The sequence below is a fragment of the Podarcis muralis genome, chromosome 12 (genome assembly GCF_964188315.1).
Source record: "Podarcis muralis chromosome 12, rPodMur119.hap1.1, whole genome shotgun sequence".
Lineage (NCBI taxonomy): Eukaryota > Metazoa > Chordata > Lepidosauria > Squamata > Lacertidae > Podarcis > Podarcis muralis.
In genome coordinates this window covers 39,512,982-39,532,417 of record NC_135666.1, presented here as the reverse complement: position 1 = coordinate 39,532,417, position 19,436 = coordinate 39,512,982, and the positions used below count along the sequence as shown (strand labels likewise).

At 38.4% G+C, this 19,436-nt stretch overlaps 1 protein-coding gene across 9 annotated transcripts in view; it reads left to right on the top strand.

The window, feature by feature from the left end:
- The window catches only part of TBC1D5 (TBC1 domain family member 5), a 286,484-nt gene that overhangs the window by 72,466 nt on the left and 194,582 nt on the right, over nt 1-19,436 (top strand). The gene's annotated exons all lie outside the window — the stretch shown is intronic.

Sequence of the window (19,436 nt, the reverse complement as noted above, 5' to 3'; positions counted from 1 at the left end):
AATCCATAGGTTGCCAGTTTGGATGTCATGACTAACTGTTCATTGTGCTAACAAGGGAGCATGAAGAGGAGGAGGAAATGGACTATGTGAGTCCAATATTTTGGCATGATCAGCCAAACTGACCAGTTCATTGTCTATTCCTCCACTATTGGAGGCAGTATTACCATATTTTTCGCTCCATAAGGCGCACCGGACCATAGGGCGCACCTAGTTTTTAGGGGGGGGGGGGAATCAAGAAAAAAAATCTTATTCTGTGCAGCGCTCCATCTCCCTGTTCTGGCTTTGGGCTTAGCCGCGCAGCCTGCATTCGCTCTATAGGACGCACACACATTTCCCCTTAATTTTTGGAGGGGGAAAAGTGTGTTCTATAGAGCGAAAAATACGGTATTCTAAATGCCAGTGGCTGGAAACAGCTGGAAAGGAGAGTGGTGTTGCATTCAGGCATCTTGTCGGCCACTTTGAGCACAGTATGCTGGACTAAATGGGTCATTAGCAGGCTATTATATTCTCACAAAAGAGTAGAATTGTCTGCTGCTTATTTAATATCTTCTAGATCCCTCCAATAAATTGTGTACATTATTTTATTTGTATAATAAAAAGTGTAAGAAAAAAATTACTGTAAAAACAGCATTATCTTGTTGATTTATAATCATTAATCTGGTTAACTCTAATATTTATTATTTTTATAATATTTATTTACTCTTCTGTACATAAAGTGCTATTTGAAATGAAAGTGATTTTGAATATGTTCAGTTGTCTCTCATTTGCAGTTTGACTGAGTAGTATCTGCTTTTATCTAAATTGATAGAATTCCAATCTAATTGGTCCAACTTGAAATTGTATGAAGTTAAATTGGAGGGGGATAGAAAAAGAACATATATTTTATTGAAGATATTATTTCTAAAAAAAATAGTTCTGCTTTCATTCATAAGCAAAATCTTGCTTTTGGTTGCCACCATTTTATTTCGCTCACAATGCCCTTTGAGCAATGGTATATTATCATGTGGTATCATTCTGAGAGTAATTGTGGGCAAAATTTATTCTCTTTAAAATTTGGCTGAACCTTTTCCTGTGATAAGTTTCAGTCCATTTTTAATTTGACCAAGGCTAGAAAAATCATTTACCAAGAGCACAATGAGTTTTAGGAACCTAAGAAATCAGGTACCTGAAATTTTTCTAATTCTGACACACACACGCTATCTATTCATTGATTAATACCCACAAATATTCTGGTCCTCAGTCTAGAACTGCTTATAATAGTTTCACTGAAGTCTCTCCTAGATCATTTTGAAAAAACACGCAGTGTTTTCATTTTTATGTAACTAACATCTATGAAAAACTTGAAAAGTATATGAGAAAAAGAAATGTTTACTCATCTGAGGGTTTCATCATAATTTACCCAGAGGCCAGTCTACATTCAACCAAGTCATAGGAAGCAAAATCAACCTGCTAGTGTGCCTCAAGGTGTTTCCATATGTTAGTGCCTCGGTTTTGAAGAAGTGGAAGTGGAAATGTTTTGAGTCTCTGTATAGAACATTATTTGCCTGTGATACATCCCTCTCTCCCTACGTCCTTTCTCATCTCTTCCATGCCTTTGGCTTGTAATGTGTTTCTTCACTAGAATAATCACCCACAAGAAATGGAGCTTGTAGATATAACTGGAAATATCTTTGGCTGATGATTCCCCACTCTCACACACACGCTAACTGACAACTGTGCATATCAGGAAACACACTTGTTTGCTCTAACTATGCAGCAGCTGATCAGTAAAGAAACAGAACCCTTAATTGCTACTTAGGGTTTAAGCCATCATTCATTCATTCATTGCTGGAACTATGAACTATTCATATGTTGCCACAGTATGTTACTTACACAAGAGTGACAGTGAAGGAAGTAAGAGCTAAGATGCCTCACAGATATAGACACTGGGGGATTAACATGTCCTCTTCATTAATATATATGTACATAAATTAATGTTAGAGTATTGAAACTAGCTTGCATGAGATCTGGACAGATTCCTTCTTTGAAGAGTGCTCAGAAAATGTCTTTAATAGTTTGCAGTCTGCTTTCCAAGTTAACATTGCTCTGTTGTTGTTGTCCTGGTTGTTGTTGTTGTTATATAAAATATGTTTTATTATGAAATACACACAACAAATCCTCTAAGAATATTGGTCTAGAAACTGCACATTATTTTATAGATAGTCTAGACCCTTATCCTTCCATTTTACTTGAAAGGGTGCATTTTAAATCAGTTGGCAGCCAATCGTAACAGGCTAGTACTGGTCACAGTTTCTGTGTAAATGGCAAATGGTATTGTTTTCAGAAATACTTTACTGCCATTGATAAAGGCTTCTCATCCCAGTGTTGTCAACATATAAAAACCCCCTTCAAGAAGTGTTGTATCCAGACCCTGTTAGTCCCTCATCCTGGGCCAGTGGAAACTCAGGCTGTTTCTGGACATCCTTCGGATTCACAAAGCCCCGAGTTGAACAGTCCACTCTCTGTCTTTTGAGCTCCAAACCCACAAATTACCCAGTACACCAAGCACCCAGGCATCAGATTTAGGACCAAAACTGCACCAGAATAAATGTGATACTTTATTAAGGAGGTTATAAGCATAGATATAAGAACCATTTACCAATAAAAAGACAGTTAAGAAAAAGACTAAAAGTGGAAATGAGTACAAAACAGAAAATAACAAAGCTAACTTGCTTCACCCTAATACTAACCATTAGAGTCAGAGACCCAACTGAACCAGTAAGCTTCATCCAGGCACATGTAAGTCCATGATCTTTATCAAAATGGGGGCCATCTGACAACCCCCCCCCATCAGGGATGCCGCCCTGGGTGTCATCCCTGGTGGGGGGGGGGGGTTGACATTGCCACCCTGCCCATCTGGGATGCTCGCCATGGGCAGCGCCCCCGGGACGCTCGTCCTACCCCCGCCGGAAGCTAGCCAGCATGTGCGCCACTCCGGGTGCTGGAGCAGCTCCGCCTCTGATTCCCAGGTGGCAAGATGACACTAATTAATGGAACTTCTTCCCTTAGTGACTACTGTACCCAAAATTTTGAGTAAAAGGTCTGAGCTAAAGAAAGGGAGATTTGTCTACAAAATAGTAAGACTTCAAACAATGGTTTTCTGCATTTGGATGATTCCAATTAATTTAGGAAAAAATATGTATCGTATTTTTCGCTCTATAAGACGCATCAGACCACAAGACGCACCTAGTTTTTGTAGGAGGAAAACAAGAAAAAAAAATCTGAATCTCAGAAGCCAGAACAGCAAGAGGGATCGCTGCGCAGTGAAAGCAGCAATCCCTCTTGCTGTTCTGGCTTCTGGGATAGCTGCGCAGCCTGCATTCGCTCCATAAGACGCACACACATTTCCCCTTACTTTTTAGGAGGGAAAAGGTGAGTCTTATAGAGCAAAAAATGTTTTTACTCTGTCATTATCACTGAGCCTTTGTGATAGGGCATACTGTAAATGCAAATTTTAAGTATCCCATATTCCTGACTCAAAATCGTCAGGTTGTGATATGTACTCTGCACTAAAAATGTATTAAAAACTGCTCCAAAGTGACCTGATCCTTAAGTTAAGCAAAATTCTGTTACCTGTTTGAATTATTCACATTTAAGCAACTTTTCAAAAAGTTGCTTATATTCCATTGTCCATGTTAATCCTTTAATTATGAGGAGTAGCAGAAAAATGTAGGCTACAAGTACACATTAAAAATTGCACTCAGTAGCTACTTTCCTGCTGCACCTGATGTAGAGCATACATTTTCAAGTCAAGACTACCTTAGCTTACAGGTTGAAACACCTTAAAAAATGAAAGCTGAGAAACAGAGGATACTGAATTTTGTGTCTTAGTGCATAGCCATTATTATAAAGAAGATGATACAGATAAGAGGGGAAGAGTCGTAATTCAGTGGTGAAGTTCTGCTTTGTATTTGTGAACTCCCTGGCTCAATCAGCTCTTAAAGAATCTCAAGTAATTGATGCTGGGAAAATCCTCTACTTGAGAACCCAGTGTTAGACATTGTATAGACTGGGCTGGTTAAATAGCATAAGAGAAGATAGAACACCTTAAATGTTGGATCTTTATTTCTCTGAATTTCCCAGAAGAAAGGCCAGTAGGGTCTGAAATGCATTGGAATAATAAATATCACTTTCCCCCACGCCATTGTTTTTTGCTGCTACTTCCTGTGGCTTCTCTATAAGGGAACTGCATATATTCACATGGTTTAAAATTAATTAATAGTTTTGGCTACATCAGCGTTCTGGGTAATAGGACACAATCCTTTTCAGGATAAATTGTATTAAGCAATGGAAATTGAGGATGAGGGCATCTTTAGTTTCATAAGTTATTGAAGAAATATTCCATACATTATTTGAGGAAAAAACTATCAACTACAGAGTCTTTTACTGAATAAAACACAGTGAAATGAGAGCTGGAGTTGATTCCTTAATTACCAAAGAAAATAAGCTTTCTAGGAAGCAATAATGCATACTTAACCTACTTTCTTGGTTCTCATCTATTTATGCAATTCAAGAGGATATTCTTGTACTTTGTACAGGAAAGGAAGGAAAGTATATCTCTAAATTGTTGCTTAATACAAACATCACAAGGAAAAAAATTCAAAGGCTTCAAGAAATAGTTGTGGCAACTGCAGTACAAGTGTATAAATTATCATTTCACTCATTTTCCTTCCTTCCTTCTCCCTCCAACTCTTACTATAATTAGCCAGCATTAACAGCAAATGTTTGCTTTGGTTAAATTATTCAGAACATTTATTTTACTTGTCAAAGGTTAGATCAGGTTGTTGTTTGAACTGGTAATTAAATGCAGGCTAATACACTATCATATTTATATGCACTGTAAACCCTGTTTCCTTCTCCTTCTGTATAATTTTATAACGTTGCGGGTTGACATTTAGAAAGACTTTTCTACTCAAGATGTATAAACCAAGCCAAGGAGGCAGACTTCGTTGGTATTCAAACTCCCAGTAAGTCATGATCATGTGTAGTTGGAATTTCACATAAGGACAATACGTTAACATGAGGTTCTGAGGTTAAATAAATAAATAAAATTTCGGGGGGTGCGTTTTAGCATCCATCTGTCTCAGGAGACAGTGGAGTGCACCTCCAGCGGTAAAGTCAAACCACTGGAGAATCGCAGTGACCAGGAACCCATAAGTGCTGTCTCCCACATTGTTTTTGCTGCATTAGCAACACCAAAATGACTCCCTGGGCTGAAGACCCCTGTGACAAACCCTGTTCTTATCCTTGCCTGCTGTAGGACTTAGCTGGAGGGAGAAGGTTTTAGTGAGGAAATTAGATGTATTAGTCCCTTGGCTCCTGTCTTTTGTACTCGCATGCTAAACATGCCAGTAGAATTGGGTTCTGTCATTGTTGGTCTTTGCTGCACCTAAGTGGCTTCCCTCACCTGTAACCATTTCCAGGTTTTCACTGGCTAGCTGCTGCCCTTAAATGCATGAGGCTGTATTGCTTACTTTCCCTGGCGGAACTGCTTTCCCTTGTTAATCATTATCCTCATTAATACTCCGCCCATCTGGCTGGGTTTCCACAGCCACTCTGAGCAGCTTACAGCACATATGAAAGTTGTGAAGACTTCCAAACGCCCTTCCCAAACTGGGGACTGGGAGTGAGACCTTCCACCTGTCATAATAGCTATTTTCTATGGCATCTACACTAATTAGAAGACATATATATCTACACAAGCAAAGCACCTTCAGACTTGCAATTCAAACGATAGGTTTGGCGAGGCGGAGAAGAAGGGAAGTTGTTTGGCAATACCAGAAAAAAAGTAGAAAGGGTTTTTATCTAGTTAGGACCAGGCTAATCTAGCTTTTCTGCTGTTGCCACCGGCCCGCTTGCTGGTTACAAGGGCCAAAACAACCCTCCCCATAAATCTTCAGTGAGGGGCAGAGAGATGGTGAAGCAAGCTCAAAAAAAGAGCCATGCTGCATCAGGCCGAAGGCCACCCAAATGCTTCTGGCTCCAGCCATGATTTTCAACATCTTAATTTTGTTAAAAGGCAGGAATCTCTATAATTTATGTACATTCGAGATCACATAACACCAATAGTCAATTTTTAAAAAGGGGGACAATGTGGATTTAACATACATAACTTAGTAATGTGTGCCTAACATCATGCTAGTAGTTACTACTGCATTACCATTTCCTTCAAGAATAAGTTTGGCCTCTTAGTTTCCTGATTCTTTTTGTCTTGAGGGTTGTAAATGTTAAGGGACATAAAAAATGCACCAATCACAACTCATAAATCATGTTGTTCTTCTCTGGGCAAAATGTAACTTTTGCACATTGATTGAGCATAGAGCCACAGACGGGAGTGGCCTGTGTAGATAAAATTAAGAAACCTCACTTTTTGATGGCCCTGTAGTAGTTTTGAGAACGAGAATGGTAGTAAAATTGAAATGATAAAGCAAACTTCAACAGCTTTCCTAAAAACAAAAGAAAAAATAAACCAAGGAGATTTACGACTATCACTTGTTTACATCTCTTGTATTTTTTTTAATAAAATGGGCTTAAAAGATTAGTCACAAGGTGCTACAAGATTTATATAAAATAAAAAGCCAGATGTTCTTCTTAAACTCTTCTTAATGTTCAGTGGAAAAAATGAAATTACTGTCTTGTATTTGTTGTGCACAAATAACAACAAAGCAAAGATTCCATAAAAATCAGTACTGAAGAACAAACTGCCTATCTGCATTAGAAGTTATAGAGAGTTGTTTGCTGTCTGAGCTGGAGAAGACAAGATGTGCTTGTTTGCTCTGCATTGTGGGTTCGCAGATCTATTTGTTCTTTAGAAATGCAGAAGCTTTAAAAGTTCTCTCACTGAGATATCAAGTGGCCTCCAAAGCTTTTTCCAAAAAAAATGCACAATGCCTGGTGACTTTCTGCTACTCTAGCAAAAATTTAAAATCCACATAAATTCAAGCAGGTTCTTAAATCATGATTTTATGTAGATTTACATCTTCCTACTGTGGTCTAAACCACAGAGCCAAGGGCTTGCCGATCATAAGATCGGCATTTCAAATCCCTGCGACGGGGTGAGCTCCCATTGTTCGGTCCTAGCTTCTACCTACCTAGCAGTTTGAAAGCATGTCAAAGTGCAAGTAGATAAATAAGTACCGCTCCGGTGGGAAGGTAAACAGTGTTTCCGTGTGCTGCTCTGGTTCGCTAGAAGCGGCTTAGTCATGCTGGCCACATGACCCAGAAGCTGTCTGTGGACAAACACCGGATCCCTCGGCCTATAGAGCGAGATGAGCGCCACAACCCCAGAGTCGTCGGCGGCTGGACCTAACAGTCAGGGGTACCTTTACCTTTTTACAATTGTGAGAAGAGAAAACACAACTGTAGAGTAAATCAAGAGGATAGTAAATAATGAAATAAATATTATAAAATCATTTTGCAAATCACTGCATGGTGCTTGTTACCCAAAGTAAAAATCGAAAAGAATTCTGAATTTTTTCACAACTGCCTGCATGGTGCTTTACAGAGCACCATAAATGAACAGGTCATGCCCTCATGAACCTTAAGTCTAAATTTAGATAGTTTGATTGTCGTAGGAAGACAACAAAGTGTGAAAGGAATGGGAGAGATGAGAGACATGGGAGTTAAAGGTATATATATATTATTATTATTTGCAGTTTAGGAAGCTCAATATTGATAAGGTGGTGTAATCATACCAGACAGTCTAAACAGAAGTTATTTTAATCAGGTTCATCAGTGTGTGATATGAAGGTACATTCAATGCCACCTTGCTGAATCTAAGCAAGTCTGGATTTGGTCAATGTTTAAATAGGCTAGAAAATTTCAATTGGGGACTAGATCAGGCCCTCAAATTTAGAGTTGGCTTCTCCTGCTCGGAAGGATACTGACGAGTTTGTTCTGGGTACATTCTCTTTTTCAGAAAGAGAAGTGTTACAATGTATACATGATAAGTTGGAATGCTTTTGGTAGTTGTGGTTGTGTGGAGGGGAATTATCCAGTTAAGGTCCTGCTCATGTCACTCTATTTAATCAAGATTTTGACTCACAGAATTTTGGGGTGCTTTCTTTCCTAGGACTTGAAGAGCATTCCTGGGTAACTCTGGTCCTTCTGTCACAGGAATTGTGCCAGGCAAAACCCTTTATTGGAGGCAGCTAGTGGAGTGGTCTTTCTTAAAAGATTGATTCAGAGCTGGAGTCTCCAGAGAAGAGGGATTCTGGAATATGCAAACATAAGACTGAGACAGAAGTTTGCTCCTTCTCAATATTTTTAATATTGTGATATGTTTAGCAGGAGAGACAAGCACCTCACAAGTGAACCAGCAACATCCACTTCCCCATTTACTGTGGGACAATGGATGGCATGGCTCTTTGATCCACAATGCGTACTGAAAGAGGAGCGCTAGTACATATTTTTACAATAAGGATTTGCTGAAATTGTCGGGTGGTCAGGAGCATAGCTGTCAACTTTCCCCTTTTCTTGCGAGGAATCCTATTCAGATTAAGGGAATTTCCCTTTAAAAAAGGGAAACGTTGACAGCTATGGTCAGGAGGTCTTCAGAAGCTGATATGCTCTAAAAGTTTCAGGATTATTTTATCTAGATTCCCTCCTTTTAATTGTAATTCCAAAATTTTAAAATCCATACCAGAGCTTCTATAGTTATGTTTCCCCCCCCACCGTCCCGATTATTCAAAGCTACTCATTTTATCTTTCATGCCTGACATTTTAATTCACCACAAAGTTTATATGCTTTGTGTTAAGTGCTGGTAAGACACAAAAGAATGCAGAGTTAAATCTGCAGGCAGTGTTTTAAAACTCCTATGATGATAGTTCTTAGGGTATGCACTTCTGTTCTATAGCTCCAGAGACAACTATTTAATAGACAACATTTGAATAATACAAATGTGTGGTTGGTAAAAATGGATTAAGGTTTCAGGGTGGTACCAATGGGTGATATTTAATATTGAATGACATGTATTAAGACAAATGGTTTTATATATAATTTATTTGGCATTGTAAATGCATTTATCTTGTGAGATACAGACCCCCTGATGCAAAATGAAGTATTCTGGAAAGGTTTTGAGTAAATAAATAATAAAACCACTTTGATACACAATCTAACAATATTAAATATTAAGACTTCCACATGATTGATTTTTAATACTTAATTAACTTATTTAAAGCCCAATGTGACTCTATTTTGTATTAAAGATCAGACTTACAGTATTCAAAAGACTAGATTTTTTAGTAAATGGAACGGAAATTAACGGCACTTCATAATCACTAGATTTGCTAGTAACTAGCGACAAGTCATTTGGTGACATGAGCTCATGCACATCACTTTGGAATCCAGCTGATCAACTTCATAGCATTAGGCAGTTTTTTTTTATTTGCATCATTCCATTTTAATGATCTATAATCTGATACAGTTTATGAAAGAAAACATGCTTGCTTTGCACTATCTAAAATGTGTCAAATTGTGCATTTTTTCCCTATATCTAAAGGAAACACTTCCTCAATGACAGATGGCTGGTAGTGAATTATGAAAGAAGCTTGGTAGGTGAATAAGAAAGAAGCACAGTCCTTGATGACTTTTCTTGCTGTATGTAGTGGAGACTAAGGGAGTTAATGCCCATCATATCCATGTGGAGGTTGCTAAAAAGAAGACACTTTTCGAGTAGGGATTGTTCACTTGCAAATCTAAAAGCTATGACACATAGAACACCCAGGCCTGTGTGCATCCTTTTGTTTGCCCTGCATAAGAACTTCCTTGTTTAGAGGATACAGTCAAACACTTCAAAAGAATATTCACATTGAGGGTCCCCCCCCCTTCCCTTCTCTTTCTTTCTTTTCTCTTCTTTGTAAAATGACTTCAGAAGGTTTTGCAGGTGCTGATTATTCAGTGATTCCTATAAATTCTCTCTTCAGCCTCCTCCTGTATACGAAATTTATCATTTTCTGCCGTCTCTTCGTGGGCTTTTCCTGGTGTGATTTTATCGTTCCAATCATATAGGAAGGTGTTCTGTGTGATATAGGAAAGTACATATGAAGAGCCCGCGCAGGAAGAGCTGTAGCTGAGCACATTCTCTGTGTGCAAAAGGCCTTGGGTTCCAATGCTTGACATCTCCAGCTTGGGCTGGGAAAGGCTGCTGTCTGAAAACCTGGAGAGAGACTGCAATCAGTGTAGGCAATACTGAGCCATATAGAGGAATGTGTTTCTGCTATGGTAATTAGCATTCTTCTTTCCCTAGCAATGAAGTGCTGATTAGGATCATGCATGTTTACTAAGTACAAGCTTGCCGGCTCAGCTATAAAGAATAGACTTAGCATTTCACACTAAACAGAGTATGTGGGATAGGGGAGTGAAACTCTTCCCTGCATTATCTCCCTCCGCCCTCTGCAGCTCAGCTCAGCTGGGCTCAAAGTCAGGCTGTGGAATAATGTCTTTAAGCAGTGGAACATGGGGAGAGGTGGGAGAAGAAGGGGCTTGCCCCTTCCCTACAAGCCAGTCCCCAGACAACTCAAGAAGAGGTCTCTGAGAAATGTCAGGCTTTAGAAACTACACTTTCTCAGTAGGGCTTCAGAAACATTTGTTTAAAAGAAATATGTAATAGTTTAAAAGGTTGATACAAGAGAAATATAGGCACTCTGTTTCAGATGTCTGAAATTGTGATGTTGCTGGCTCTGTTAACTGATCTGCATATCTCTCTATTCACACTTACAAGCAGTGCTTTTTTCCTAAAAGAAAAATGTTTAGCGGTACTCTCATTTTCCTACTCATATTGAAATACTGCCCCCCAATGAGGCCAAACTTAGATTTACAAAATGTTTAGGGGTGTGTGTCCTCCTTCGTCCCCCCCAGAAAAAGCACTGCTTACGTTTAAACCCATAACGTACATGTATGCTCACGAAAGTAACACTTTGGGTGTCTTTTGCTCTGGAATTAATTGTTTGCCACAATAGCAACTGCTCTAGGTTACTGCCATTTTAAATCAGCCAATTTAAAACCACCAATACTGCCTTGCTTTCCTGTGGGAATTAGCAAGAACCACAAATGTTACTATAATTAAAATATTAACACAAAATGGCAGATAGTGAGTAAAATGGCTTGATGTCTTGAAGTGCCAGTAAACAAAGCAAAATAGCAAGTTACACAGGCTTTCCAAACTAATCCTGCTTGGACCATACGCTACTACACAGACTAGAAATAGATGGAGCAGAGAGAGTACCTATTAACAGTGTGGACGAGCTCTTAGCAGAGTTGTAGTTTAAGCCTATACGCACCAAGCGAAAAGTACAAATGCAAATGACTGGGGTTTGGATAATACAAGGATTGAAAGAGACCCAAATTAGGAAAATGAGAAAGGTAGTAGAAGGAAAAGAGAGACCACCTGTCATGAGGTAGTGAGAGCTGTGTTTCACTAGGCCTGCAGGATCACAGACGTTGCCAATACCAGCTTGTTTGTGCAGTGATTCGGAAATCAAGTGGGGAGCCCTTTACAGTTTGCAGATACAATTAGCTTTTCTGAATGGTACCCAACCGGCCCAGGTGAGAATGCATAGCTCACAAGGCAACCCTTTAGCCATGGCAAGGAGAAATTTCTAGTTAAGCAGAAGAAGTCTTGCTCTCACAGGCATCCCTGAAGTTAGAACAGGGGTCAGAGCTTGAAGAGACATGGAACAGTCTAGCAAGCATTAAACCCACAATGCTGATCAATTAGGGAATCTATGAGATGTATGAGAAGTATCATTACTTTTTTTAATGAATAATTTTTTATTGGTTTTTACACATATTTTCCAGCATATCATCCTTTTAAACACCATTTCAAAGTCTTTGGCTATCATAGCTAAGACTTCCTTCATCCTCAGCTGATGGTTTTCTAAAATCCTTTCGAATTATGCATTTTTTTACTACAGCTATTGCTAATAAATTCAAATTTTGATACCTATTCTTAATTCTTTTCACAATAATTTATATATTACAAAACTTCTTTTAACCCTACAAGTGATGTCAATTGGTTACAGTAGCTTTCCAAATACGCCGAAAGCTTCTTCCATTCCTTTAGAAAAGTCGGATCCTGCTGGTTTTGAATTTTCCCGGGTAATGTCGCCATCTCAGCATAGTTCATCAATTTCTCTTGCCACTCTTCTTTAGCTGACATTTCTTCTTGCTTCCATCTTTGGGCTAACAATATCCTTGCTGCAGTTATCTCATATTAAAACATTTTTTTATCATTCCTATGAATTTCTGTACCCACAAAACCCAGTAGAAGGGCTTCTGGTTTTTTAACAAATGTATATTTCAACATTTTTTTTGATTCATTATAAAATTTCCTAGAAGTCCTTCATTTTCCTACATTCCCACCACATATGGTAACAAGTACCCTCCTTTTCTTTACATTTCCAACATTTGTTATCTGTTTTGTACATTTTAGCTAACTTCACTGGTATACCACCTGTCCATCATTTTCATAATGTTTTTTTCAATGCACTGCAAGCAGTAAATTTTATTCCCTCTTTCCATAATTTTTCCCCAATCCTCTATTTATATATTATAACTAATATCTTTGGCCCAATGAATCATAACCGATTTAACTTCCTCATCTTTCAAATGCCATCCCAATAGTAATTTATGCATTTTAGGTAATATTTTAACTGTTATTTAATAATTCCAATTCAAATCTTGATTTTGTATATCAAAATCCATTTTTGTTTTTATCTTCTTTAAACATTTCATTAACTTAACAATAATGCAGCAAATCATTCACCATACATTTTACATCTTCATGTGGCTTTAGCTTCCATTAGTTCTCCATCTCTATTACTAATTGTTCATAGGTGGCCCAATTTTTACTCATATTTGTCTTTTTCACACTCATTGTCAGGAATTGTAAAGCTTGGCCTACATTTACTGATCTGAAGTTATTTTGACAGGCCAACCAGGGCCATTCTTCAAGAATCTGTCTTAGGTTTCAGTCATTAATTAGTGAAAGTAGAACTGTCACTGAGGACCTGCAAGAGGTGGTAAAAGCAGCAAATTTAACTTTAATACATAAATTCTCTTCTCTCGAATTGTGATATTTGTGTATGTGGCTCTTTTGAATACATTTTGTGCTCTAAATAGATATATCAGTACTGTAACTTATTTTAAGGAACATTATTGTGCTTCTATGGAAACTATATAAATCCTTTTGAAACAGAATTCCTAGCAGCTTTCAGAATCAAACTTGTAATATCACTAGATTGTTTCTAGGTTGAGTGCCTATGAAGCATGATGTTATTGAGTGAGAATTCAGAAAAATTCTCTGTTTCCAGATGAGTAGGTTTAGGATTACAGTCTTATGATTTCAGAAATTTCATAATAATTCTTCATGTTCCAATTCACTATTTAATCTTGAGGTAGTAAAATTTTTAAAAGGACCTCACTATATATATATATATATATATATATATATATATATATATATATATATATATACACACATACACACACACACACACACACACACACACACACGTAGAATAAACTTCCAAGAACTTATGCACTACTTTGCTGAATCAAGCATCTATTTATTGGGGAAATCTAATACATAGTGTGGTGGTGGTGGTGGTGGTGGTGGTGTGTGTATGTGTGTATGACACCAGATTGAATTTCAGACTGCTATGATCTGTTTGATCTTAAAGGTAAGGTGACAATTTTAATGTACATTCAGTCAAAAGCAAATCTTTCTCTGTTCTCAGCACCAGATGTTTTCGTAATAGGCATCTGCAGAACAATTATTTTTCCAAATTAGTAAAAGTGTATTTAGATACATTGTCTTGAATAATCTGATTTTTTTAAATTTTGGTTCAGAACTATTTCCAATAATAAAAATGGCTTGGCTGTGGTGATTCTTGCCCAAGTTGCATTTAGATTTGAGTGTTATAATAATTGGGCCTTCTTTTGGAAAGTGTCCAGAAATTCATTCAGAAATTCTGCCACTATACAGAGATAGCCAATGTAACGCCCTCTATGTGATTTTTTATCCCAGCCGGTATGACCAATCACCAGGGATAATAAGAATTGTAGTCCTTAGAGTACAAAAGGTGGTGTGAAGGCAGGGCCACCATTGAGATATATACCATTGAGATGTTGAATCTCATCCTTAGAAAGGTTTGTTGCCCTCCTTTTTTGGTTTTTCAACATCAGCCACAGTTGGCATTCATCAAAAGATCTTTCAGTCGGTCCTGATTAGGTGGCCTTCATGTTTCTGCTACTATGATCTGTGTTGCTAATTGGCATTTATTGGGTTCTTTCAATTGTTTAATTATATTACTTTTAATATGCCTTGTTTGCTGAGATTTCGAGAGGAAAGGCAAATTGTCAACAATTTTAATAATATATTTTTAAAAACAAATAATACAAATGCTTAGTCAAACCCATAGAACTAATTACTATGAAAAACATGTTACAGATAAGTTTTCAAATGATATGTAGATTAGTGAAATATCTAATTGCAATTACCTTGCAATATTTATAAGAATAAAAACAAATTTGCAGTAAGTCTACTGTAGTTCTGCAATTGTAATATATATATGTGTGTGTGTGTGTGTGCGCGCGCGCTTTTTAGTGGTAGAAAAGTGAACTGTAAATATATTGAATGAAGAAAACAAAATGTATTTGTTTTCTATATTTAATATTTCTGTGATACTACAGTTTATTGAACACATCACGCTGTAAGCATCCCTTTGTGAAACAGGAAGCATTTATTACCGTTATATGTCCACTAAGAAATAAATTTGCTGGGCTTCAATTTTAGTGGGGAAAACTTCTTAAGGAATATGTTTCTGTAAGGAGATCAGGCTCTTTTCCGCTAAGGTCTAAGTGTCATGCAGGTTGAGTGTAATAAAAGACAACTTACAGGCGGCAGGGAAGAAAAGTCTTGTCCCTGTTGGGAAATTCTATTCCACCTTTTGTTGCAGATATGTGGGATTGTTACATGTCACATGCCTGATTACATTCCAGCACAGACTGCTGGGCCCCGTGAGTGGAACTTCCACTCTGTGTATTGCTTTTGTTTTGAGTCTCTCTCCGAGAAGACGGCAAGGAGAGACGACATGTTTTTTGGTCCTGATTTATGTACAATAAATCCGTAGTTTTAGTATGTATGTATCTACATGTATCTTCTGTTGTGCTGTTTACTCTGCTAAGTAAAGTTTGCTCAAGTCAGCAGGCTTGAGTCGCTGATTTACGTCGGAGCCAGAGGTCGATGTATCTCTGTAGTGGCAAGGCTGAGAGGGAGACGATCCAGCTGGGGCTGAGCCAGCTGGCCTATTGACCCCCAGATGCTGACAGTCCACGTGGCCAGCTCATGTCACTCATGAACACATCCGGTTGGGGGGCTGGCTGGTTGCCCATCAAATCTTTAAATTCAAATGGGCCAATTATGGCCCTTGGGTGGACAATGGTCTGGCAATGGACCCGTGGGGGCCAGTCTTCTTTCAGGTCCACCACCACAGCATAAAAGCTGGCTTGCACTGCAAGCATGAGACGCAGTCAGAATTGGACATCCCACCCACCTTGTATGTTATTGGCTCTACCCGGAGGTAAGCGGGCATAGCACATGTATGTCCTTGCTGTGGAATTAATAAGTCAGCATGTGAAATTAATATTTTGGGCCAGGGAGGAATTTGCCTGCAGACAAATTGGCCCTGTCTGGGTTTTTTTGCCTTCCTCACAGTAAGTGTCAAAACTTTTGGTGTGAAAAAAAGGCATTGGGTTGGATACTTAGTCTAAGCTAAGGGGTTGGGTGCATGGGTGGGTGCTTGGGTGTGCCCCACCCTCTGATCTAGTATCAAATTCAGGGTACCCCGTTAAAGGGGTCCAAGGGTAGGGTTCTGTCCAAAAGCCCAGACGAGGCTAACAAGCCAGAGAATACAGTGGTACCTTGGTTGTTGAACGGCTTTGCTCCCGAACAAATTGGCTCCCAAACGCTGCAAACCCAGAAGTGAGTGTTCCAGTTTGTGTACATTTTACAGAAGCTGAACGTCCAACGCAGCTTCCGATTGAGTGCAGGAAACTCCTGCAGCCAATCCGAAGTTGTGCCTTGGTTTTCTAACCTTTCCAGGAGTCGAACGGACTCCCGGAACGTGTTAAGTTTGACAACGAAGGTACCACTGTACCCCCAAATTGAGACCTTGTGGGATTGCCCTATTTGATTTGCATCATGGGTAGGAGGTCCTTAATCCCATTATCGACCCCAATGGAGTAATCAGCCAGCAACAGGGTTGGCTAATTCAGGATACATACCAAATGCCTATGTCAAAGCCAACTTACATGTGAAATCAATAAAGTTGTAAGTGTTTCAATCCCAAGCTGGTGCTGTGGCATTTCCGCTCTTTGTACACCTCCACCCACCCGCCCCTGTGGCCCCCAGTCTGCTGGGCATTGGCCCACAAATTCCATCTTTTTTGTGGTTGTTGTTTGCTTTAGGCTAGCAAAAAACTAGCTCTTACTCCGGATCAATACTATAAATATGCAAGTTCTTAAGGTAGACAGAGATGTTTGTCAGGAAAATGACAGATCCATGTAATATGATTGTTTATATAAATAGAAAGTACTTCCATTCATACATCCTTTGCCTTTTATGGTTGTGATCCACCATGGTGCATTGATCACACTCTGGAAAGTTCCTCAACTCTCTGATAAGTGTTTTTTTAGGAAACCAGAGCTCCCTGCTTGTAAACAGAAGGGTATTTTACTTAGAAAGGGGAAAGATGGATCCACACCAATGTTTCAATTGGTCTTTCCCCTGGAAATTATATCTAGACATTTGTACTGTTAGTGTAATTCTAATGCAGTTTGACATGATCATGATCATTACATTATCTAAGAATAGAAACTTATAATGTATCCTCTGAGATGGCATAAAGGCTCTGTTCAGTTTTCCATTAATGTGTTTTAATGGTAACAGCAGCCAATTGGTATGTACTTTTATTTAGGAAGTATCTAAATAATAATTGGAAATTTTTGCTTTAAATCACTGATTTAAATTGGCCTTTTTTCCTTGGTGATCTAAATTGCTGAGGTAAATCACATTGATCTTTTACAGCCTATAATTCTAGGGTCAGAGCTAAATTACTTTATTGAAAGAGTTATATACCATATGCTGTACCTTAATCTTTCTTAAGAAAGGCATTAAATACACACTTTTTCAGAAATCCCGTTTAAAAGTATATTAGTCTTCATCATTAGCTCCAACAGATTGCCTACACTCACAGAAATATTTAGGATAGAGATTAATAATAATTTTAGTACCAATATAGGTGATGTGGCTGTACATCCCTAAAGGCTTGACTGTCCCAATGGAGCAGTGGATTTTTGCAACAAATAAGGATGCCAGTCCAAATTTTGGCAAGTTCCAACTGGGTGTCACTTCATGCAATATTATTCATTTGTTGCTTTGAGTAAAGGCCCCAGTTGTGTTGTTGTTGTTGTTTAGTCGTTTAGTCGTGTCCGACTCTTCGTGACCCCATGGACCAGAGCACGCCAGGCACCTCTGTCCTCCACTACCTCCCACAGTTTGGTCAAACTCATGCTGGTAACCTCAAAAACGCTATCCAACCATCTCGTCCTCTGTCGCCCCCTTCTCCTTGTGCCCTCCATCTTTCCCAGCATCAGTGTCTTCTCCAGGGAGTCTTCTCTTCTCATGAGGTGGCCAAAGTACTGGAGCCTCAGCTTCACGATCTGTCCTTCCAGTGAGCACTCAGGGCTGATTTCCTTAAGAATGGATGCATTTGATCTTCTTGCAGTCCCTGGGACTCTCAAGAGTCTTCTCCAGCACCATAATTCAAAAGCATCAATTCTTCGGCGATCAGCCTTCTTTATGGTCCAGCTCTCACTTCCATACATCACTACTGGGAAAACCATGGCTTTAGCTATACGGACCTTTGTTGGCAAGGTGACGTCTCTACTTCTCAAGATGCTGTCTAGGCCTGTCATTGCCCTTCTCCCAAGAAGCAGGCGTCTTTTAATTTCGTGGCTGCTGTCACCAGTTGTGGTCTGACATAAATACAATAAAGAAATAAAATCCCAACGATGGAGGAAGGAACTATGCTTCTGTGACTCCCATCCTGCTCAGCTAACTGAGGAACCCTGAGCTGCTTTCCCCCACCCACATTTTTACAGCTACAATAAAGTTGTAAATTCTTATTTATTTGTCTAGAGAAGGTGAAACAACAGGTCTTATAACTCACTGCACATGTTTACATGTGTCCGTGCTTACCCATTCGTGCTCAATAGGGTTTATTCCCTAGTTAAATTATTTAGGATTGTATTTTTGAATGAATAGTAGCTCCTAAATCACATATCAATATCCTTTTTAGTATTATGTAATGATTTTGTTTAATTGCTTTACATAAAAGTAGAAAAATATTTTGCAGGCCATTATAAACCAGTAAAAATAATCACTCATTTTCTAGGAAATGTCCCATGAGTCACCATAATGGTTTAATTTTCTTTGCTGTTTAAAAATTAAAACACTAAAATTATCACAGGAATTCCTTGGTATTCAGAGTAGTTAGGCTAATAGGTATTGATCATTGATTTTTTTTTTTATAATTCTGATGTAAAAATAATTTTCCAGTAGCCTTTTTTGTTTTTTGTTGCTACTTTGGATGGAACTTTAATCTTGTCCGTTCCTTTTGCATGTATTTCTGTAATAATGTTTTTAAGAGAGGACTTTGGCAATTATATTTCTTCTTTATTTTGACATTGGGGTAGCCATTTGTCATCCTTTATAGTAGCCAACATGGTAACCTCCAAATGTTCTTAGACTACAGTTCTCATCAGCTTCAATCAGAGCTCCAACCAGCATGGGTTAGTGTTCAAGAATAATGGGAGTTGATTTCAATAACTGCTGGAGGGCACCATACTTTGCTATAGCAATCTTTTTATAAACAGTTATTGCAAATGAGGTAATATTAAATCTTAATATACTCTGCACGGTAAGTTCACTATTAGGAAAAGTGGCATTTTTTCCTCACAAAGTGTTAGCTTACTTTAAGAACACTGTTCAAATGAAAATTAACAACTTATTAAAAGTAAAATAAAACAACTTTAGCACATGCTTCCTATCATTCCTGAAAAATGAATGGAGTGCAACAGAGTTTTGTATCCAATATATTTCCCCCATTCATTAAAACATTGTCACATTCATTGTTATAATAACAGAAAAGAGCACCAGATTTGTAGGAATGGTGGAGAAAGTTTACATATTAAGAGAACCTCTTATATCATGAGGAAAAATATAATGATACATATAATACAATATTCCTCCCCCTTTCTGCTAAACTAGTGAAAATAGTATGTTTAGACGACAAACTAAACAATATTGAGTTTTCTGAGATCTTTGCTACCTTAT